Consider the following 7,514-nt stretch of genomic DNA (forward strand, 5'->3'; position numbering starts at 1 on the left):
GCGAAATGATCAACTGGTTCACTCTCTTTATTTTCCTTAAGAAAGTGGATTCTTCTTAGTCTTAGAAAGAAAGGTACGATTCTCTCGTTCAGAGGCCGTCCTCTGTCCCTGAAGATCTATTTAACGATCTCATACAGGTATGTCTAGATTTGGTTGAAAGGTATGACCCCTGGGCTCTTAAGATTCCTTAATCATCTTGTACTGGACTGCCGTGTCTACCGAAATGGTCATCGTCACCTGTTAGGGATTCGACATTCGGCATATTGGGAGCTAAGAAAACTCCCTTCCACCTGGAGCTCTTCGCAGTCTCCCTGTAGGATAAGGCTTCTTTCTTTGGTGCTGATGGTAACAGCCTGAGCCCGAGTCAGAACTCTAGACTATGAGCATTTTCAGCCAAATGCAAAGAGTGGGCCTCTCAATACATTCTGCCTGTGTTTTCTTATTTCGCTTTTTTCCTAGGGGGGTGTTCCCTTCTCAATTATGAGGTACTAGGTGAGGTTGCCATCTAGGTCTCGGTCGTGGGGTGACTTCCAAATTATGGTAACATTCTTCCCTTCCCTTGATTCACGATCCTTGCTGCTAAATTAATCCCCCATATGTCGGGACCTGAACCGTGGTGGTGCTCTTCTACAGCTTCTTCAATTACATGGATGGATAACAGCTCATGAACCTATTCTTTATGGTCGTCTCATTGCTGAGCTCCGGAACCGATAGAGAACGAAAGAAGGGAGAAGAAAGAAGAATGAAATTGTAAACACGAAAGATTCCTTCTCCCTACTTACTCCTGGCTACTTTTCCTTCTTTAACTCGGTCTCGTGGCTTCGTGTCGCTCCTTCACCTCTCCCTGAACTGTAAACTAAGCCGAAAGATTCATTCGACTGAACTACTTCTTTCACTGGGTCTCTTTTCTTTCCTTTGATTCTGCTTGAAAGACTCATTCAAGAAGGATTTGCTCATTCACCTTTGATTGATGGAACTGTAAACTAAAGACGGAACCGAACCCCTTGCACCTCGTCTTCACTCTTTCTCCTTCACCTTCTTTCACTCTATCTTTGTCTTCTTTCTTCCTTTTCCTATGCTTATGGGTCTGTCTCTTTTCTTCGTCTTTTGCTTTCATTCTCTGATTCTGTCACTAGGGGTTGAGGTGGAACTATTCTTGAACTGTAAACAAGGTAGGTAGTCTTCTTCCTTCTTTCTTGAACTAGGTAGGGCTATTCTTCTTGAACTGTAAACAAGATCTGTCTCTTCTCTTTCTCCTTTCGTAAGGCTAGATGCTGCTATACACATTCATTCAAATCTAACTAATTGGATGGACCTTTTTATTTACTTTCAAGTCTCGATAAAGTTGGGGCACGGGGATTCCCTCATTCCCCTCGCTCTACAACTATCGGTCTGCTTCGCTCCTCTATATTCTTTCACTCTGTAATTAGGAAGTCAAGACGAAGAAGGAAACTGAAAACCGGAACCTCTGCTTCGCTCCTTCACCTCGTAAACTCAGTTGAACAATTTCATTTCCTTCACCTCTACACCTCGGTTTCCCAATTTCATTTCCTGAACCGATTCTTTAACTGACCTTGCTGGTCGATCCTTTGCCGAAACTCAAGATGCATTCTCAATCACTACTGAACCTCGTAAACTATCAATCTATTTGCTCCTTCTTATTCAAACACTGATCTTTCTCGCAGCTACTTACTCATTCACCTTTCTTTTCCTAATGGAACTTGGTAAAGCAATTCTATTTCCTGAACTACTGAACTAGATGTAATGTAACCTGTAACCTATTTCTTCTTTCTCCTGTCTGAGCCTCAGTCTCTATTCCTTTCACTCCTGCACCTGTCCCTTCACTCTAGGCGGGGAACCTATTGATTCGAGAACTGCTGCTCTTTCTCCTTCAACTGAAAAGACTCAACCGCAAACCTTCTCCTTTCTTTGACTCTACTCAATTACCTGACCTTCTTTGTCGTTCTCTTTCTTTGACTGACTGAATAATAGGTGGGTTACGAGAAGAGGGAGTAAGTAGCTCGCCGAGCAAGACTATCAATGCATTCTCTCCCTTCTTTCACCTATTCTATTGATTCTAGAACAGTAAACTCCTGCACCAGATTGGATTGAACTCATGAACCTATCGGTAAAGCTGCTTCGCTCATTCGCCTCTCCAACTCGTCTTCTTCCTGCCCTGTATTTCTTCTTTCTCCTTTTCTTTGACTGTATTACCATCTGTTATTGTGATTGTGAGTTATTCTTTCTCCTTCACCTATTTCTTCTTGCTTGAACTTCTCTTTTTCCTCTCCCTACTTCTACTTGCTCAACCGAACGAACCCCTTTTCCTTCCATTCATTGGTCTCATTGCTGGGCTCCTCTTTATTCTTGAACTGTAAACACTCAACTCCTTATGAATTCTCCTTCACTCAATCACTACTTCCCTTCCGGAACTCTGTAAATAGTATTCTCCTGAACTTCGTGTTCTTCCTTTTCCTATTGATTGATTCTTGAACTGTAAAAGAAGAAGAAAGATGAATTCTCCTGTCCCTTCTTTCTCTCTTTTACGAGGTAAATAGAATAGGTGTTTTCTTTCACGAGGTTTGTTTGCTCCTTCTTTCAGAACAACGACTCTACTCAAGATGAATTAGATAGACAGATTGAACTCTTTCATTGGGTAAATAGGCTGAGGATTGAATTGACTCTCTTGCTTGTAAAGTCAACTCCTGAACCTTTATCAAAGAAAAAGATGAATTCGACTGAACTACTTCTCTCTCTTCTGTCCTTTCTTTACGGTCTCAGAATTCCATTGTCGGGACTATTACTTCTTTCACTCTGTAATAGGTGTTTGTTTACGAACTGATCTCCTTCACTCAATCACTTTCAAAACTGTAAAAAAAGACAGACTCAAGCGAAACAAACCCAGGATGGGCTATTCTTCAAAGACGAGGTAAATAGGCGGCGGGTAGGCTAGGCTGGCTGTAGGATGATTCTTTAAGGAGGTCAAGCTGCTAATTTATTCATTTCCTTAATACTCCTATTCATTCTTTAACTCGGGTGTTGAACTACTTATACTTCCCCTGACACTCTATTCTTTCACAGTAAACTCGGGAAGGAAGCCGAAAGATGAATGAGAGAGAGAGAGTTTACGGAACGACCAGGCTGGGCTGGCTTCGCTCCTTCACCTCGTAAACTCGGTTTCACAATTGCACTGCCTGCCTCTCAACTTCTATTCCCTGTCTGACCTTCACAAAGAAAAGAGAATTGAAAGACTCAACCTCAAACCGTAACCTTATACTCTCTGGCCTGAACCTATTTATTCAAACACAAGGTGTAAAAGAGAAAGAGAAGCGACTGAACCTGAGGCTCTATTCCCTTGCCTTCGAGAACTCGGTAAAGCAGCTTCAGATTGAATTGACTCTCTTGCTTGTAAACTCATGAACCTCGTGCTTACTATTACTTCTTTATTCAAAGACAAGGGAAAGCATATGAAATTCATTTACGAGACTGTAAACACTCAACGAAAGACTAAACGAAAGACTAAACGAAAGAAACGAATCATGATCCTTTACTGTGTTTGAATCAATGAATTAGCTGCTTGACAGGAGAGCTACTTACTCCTATTAATGAGAGTTCACTCCTTTTCCTATTTATTCATGAGACGTAACTGTAAGACAAGACTCAACTACTTCTTCTCCTCAAGCTCCTACTGATTGAACTCATGAGACTGAACCGGTATTCCCATTTGTTATTGAAGGCGGTAATGAGGAAGGAACAGTAAACAAAGACTCAACTCAAGATTCATTCGAGTTCACTCCTTTCTTTCACTCTTTTACTCGACTGTAAACAAAGGTTGAACTACTTCTTCTCTTTGTCCTTATGCTTTTAAGGAAGGTTTAAGGAAGGGCTGAAGAAGACTCAACATTAATATGAGACTGAACTCAATCACTTGAAGAAGAGTAAACTCGGGAAACTGGAGGATCAGCTCCTGAACTACTGAACCTGATTGAACTGCTCTTGATCCTTCACCGTAACCTAGTTATTGCATTAAGGAAGGAAAGACTCTATCTACTACTTCTTCTCCTCCACTCCTTATGAATGAGTGTGATTGAACTCGGTAAAGCAAGCACTAAGAGTAAGTCAAGAAAGATCAGAACAAGCAATTCCATTGCCTGTCCCTTCCATTCGCTACTGAACCTGAACCTATTTCCCTGATTTATGAACCTGACCTTCAGTTTACAGTCAAGTATAGAAAAGATAAGAGAATGAAATTCGGGAGACAAGACAAAGACTCCTGATCCTCGTTCTCCTACTGATTGAACAAGTTGTAAGTGTTTGAAAGAAGGGAGGGTAAGTAAATCAAAGACTCCTTATGAATGAGAGGAAAGACTGAAGCAAGACAAGAGAAATTATCCTGATCCTACTAATCGATCTGATTGAACTCATGAGACTGATTGAACTCTGTAAAGCATATGAAGTTGAAGTAGCTCTTTTCTTGACCTTACTCTCCTGTAAGAAAAGAAGAAGAAAGAAGACTGAGACTGAACTACTGAACCAGATGGAACTACTGAACCTGAACCTACCCCTTCATGATATGAACCAAGATACATCAATCATACAATATACTTCAATGAAGATGCGAAGAAAAGGGTGTCAAAATTATCAAAAGATGTTTCAACTCATGCTACATTGAGGAAGAATGAAGTTTGATTGTTGTAAATTTTGGGTGGGTTACAATTTAGAGTAATTTAGAGTTATTGTATTTTAAGATTTTTTAGGTTACATTTACATAATGGCTCATTATGGCCATTAAGTATGAATGTTACAACTCTTGGAATGCATTTAGTAGTTTCATTTTGAGTCTATATAAAGCCATGTAGGTTGTATTTGTAAGAGACATGATCAATCTTGCTTGTGGAGTGATTCGAATCTCAATCAAGTGTTCTTGTCTTGAGATATTTGATCAACAAGAATCATTGAAGCTAGACATGATCGATCTTGCTTCTGGAGTGATTCGAATCTCAAACAAAGTGTTCTTGGCTTGAGATATTCGATCTACAAGGTAATCTGAATCTTACTCCCCTTGTAGTGATTCCCATTCGGTTTCAAGTCTTCGCCCCTTCACCTCTCCAACTCGGTTTCATGTCTTCGCCCCTGAACTTTACACTGGGTAAAAGAGAAAGTCAAGCCGAAACATTAATTCTCGTTTACCTTTCTAAAGACTAGGGAGAAAGATCAGAGAGTTTGTTTACAGTTCCAGAATAGTGATGAACCCCTAATGAAAGAAGAAGAAAATGAAAGAGAAGCAATTGATGATCCTGAACCGGAACCTTTCTTTACAGTCGAGTAAATTCATTCAATGAAAGAGAAGCAACTGACCCTAAACCGGAAGGAAATCAGGGAGAGGAGGAAAGCCGAAAGAAAGATTCCTTCTCCTGTTCCTATTCTTTTGATATTTATTCTCTAATTAAAGATGAATGAGACTCAACTACTGAACTCCGGACCCTATTTCTTCTTTCACTCTATTACTTATCCCCTCCCTCCTTTCCCTATTGATTCTTCCACCTATTCTATTGGTCTTACAATTCCATTGCCTTATTCATCAAGTCAAGACGAAACGATTAATTCTTTCTCATCCCCTTCACCTTCCGATTCATGATCCCTCACGACTTCACCTTCACCTTCCGATTCGTTATCCTTTACTCCTAAACCTTTGACTGATTGACGAGGTAACATAGGCTTCTCTCCTTCAATCCTTCTGGAACTCTCGAGATGGTTACCTCCTCTCTGTCTTAGCTTAGACTTTCTAGCTTTCTTTGTTTTATTCCCTTCTTTCCCTTTGATGTACGATTTATTTGGTAATTCTATCCTCTATCTATTTTTTAGGTAATGTTAAAGGAAGTCAAGAGACCTCAAACCGTCACCTATTCATTCTTTCTCTTCTCCTTTCTTGCTTTCACTCTTTTACTCCCCCTCCTTCCTTCCTTCTTATTCATTCTCCTTCGCCTATTTCTTCTTTCTCCTTTACTATTATTCTTTCCCTCTGTAAATAGGTGTTTGTTTGTTTGTTTGTTTGTTTCTCCTTCACCTCTCCCTTGCTTTCCTGAACAGTAAACAAAGGATTAATGAGAGTTTACGGTTTACGAACTTGACTCCTTCACCTTCTTTCACTGGGGCCGCAATAGCTCCTACTTTCTTTATAAGAGTTTGTTTTTCAAAGGTCAAATTCTTTCTATTCTTCTAGCCTGGCTACCTCTTAACCCACATTACATGCTTTCTAATGTGGCCATGATTCAGTCAGATCCTTTATCTCCTCCTTTTATCCATCTGGCCATTCTGTAAGCCACTATCCAATGTATACCTTAGGCAGGACCATCCCTCGCCCATTTCGTAACAAGGCCAAAGACGCCCGAAGAGAATGATGTTTGGAATAATTATTCTCAGCTGCTTCTTTCTCTTTCATCATTATTTTTTTCATTTGAAAGAGAAGTAAGGCCTTCAACTTGTACTTCTGATGTATATCTTGTTGTGATTTAGCATTTCTTTATTCGTTTCTTGGATTCGCATCTAGGTGTATTCTCTCTCTCGTAGGTATGATGGTTTTCCCCCCTCCCCTTATTCCCGCTAGTCTTGAGTGTGTGGACGGGGCCGGGGCTTCCTCTGCCATCACCATCTGACCTATCCAGTGAGTTCTCGTGGAGTGGGTCGTGGATTAATAATTATTATGGCAACCCAGATATATGAGGCATGATCTTCCCTACCTAACCTGGCTGCACCACATGCAGCTCAGCAAAATGTAGAGGGTGAGGGGAGTTCCGCCCCGGGGCTGACCCTTCGAGCAGTACAGGAAGCATCGAATGCTCTTGTTACAGAATAGGCAGGAGGGTAGATTTGGATTGGACAATAAGGGCTTTGCTAGACGGTCTTGTCTTTCTTTCTCTTTGTGCAAATCCAATGCTGGCTGGTGTGGAAGGTTTAGCCCAGTGAATCAAGCAATTGAATCAGGAAGCGTTGCTCCTCTACTCGGGATAAGGGCTGAAGATGTAGTTTCAGTTTGCAAGCGGGAAGCGAGCAATGCCTCTCTTGTGGCTTGTTGCTCTGCGCTGTGATTATGAAAGGGATGGGCCAAGCAGCAAATTAGCCATTGATTTTCTAATATGGTGTCTAGTTAATGGATTCTGCGTCCGCGTATAAAAGACTAGCAGCAAGCAGCTCCATCATCCATATCTCATATGCCAGGGGGTCCCATTCGTCATGTGCCGGATCCCATTCCCAGTAAGTAGAGCAACCTTGATACGATAAGGAATCAACTACAAGGGGAATAAGATTCGGATTACCTTGTTGATCGAATATCTCAAGGCAAGAACACTTGATTGAGATTCGAATCACTCCACAAGCAAGATCGATCATGTCTAGCTTGAATGATTCTTGTTGATCAAATATCTCAAACACTTGTTTGAGATTCGAATCACTCCACAAGCAAGATTGATCATGTCGAGCTTGAATGATTCTACATGCAATCTAAACTACATAGA

The 7,514-nt window shown here is 41.0% G+C and overlaps 1 long non-coding RNA gene across 1 annotated transcript; it reads right to left on the reverse strand.

Moving 5' to 3' along the window:
- Positions 1-1,068: 1,068 nt before the first annotated feature.
- Positions 1,069-2,091, reverse strand: LOC111444103. The gene is made up of 2 exons (XR_002710641.1): positions 1,522-2,091; positions 1,069-1,485 (listed from the first exon to the last, which is right to left on the reverse strand). It is a non-coding gene; the product is annotated as an uncharacterized LOC111444103 (long non-coding RNA).
- Between the last annotated feature and the right edge of the window lie 5,423 nt (positions 2,092-7,514).

Source organism: Cucurbita moschata, unplaced genomic scaffold (genome assembly GCF_002738365.1).
Source record: "Cucurbita moschata cultivar Rifu unplaced genomic scaffold, Cmos_1.0 Cmo_Scf00006, whole genome shotgun sequence".
Classification (NCBI taxonomy): Eukaryota; Viridiplantae; Streptophyta; class Magnoliopsida; order Cucurbitales; family Cucurbitaceae; genus Cucurbita; species Cucurbita moschata.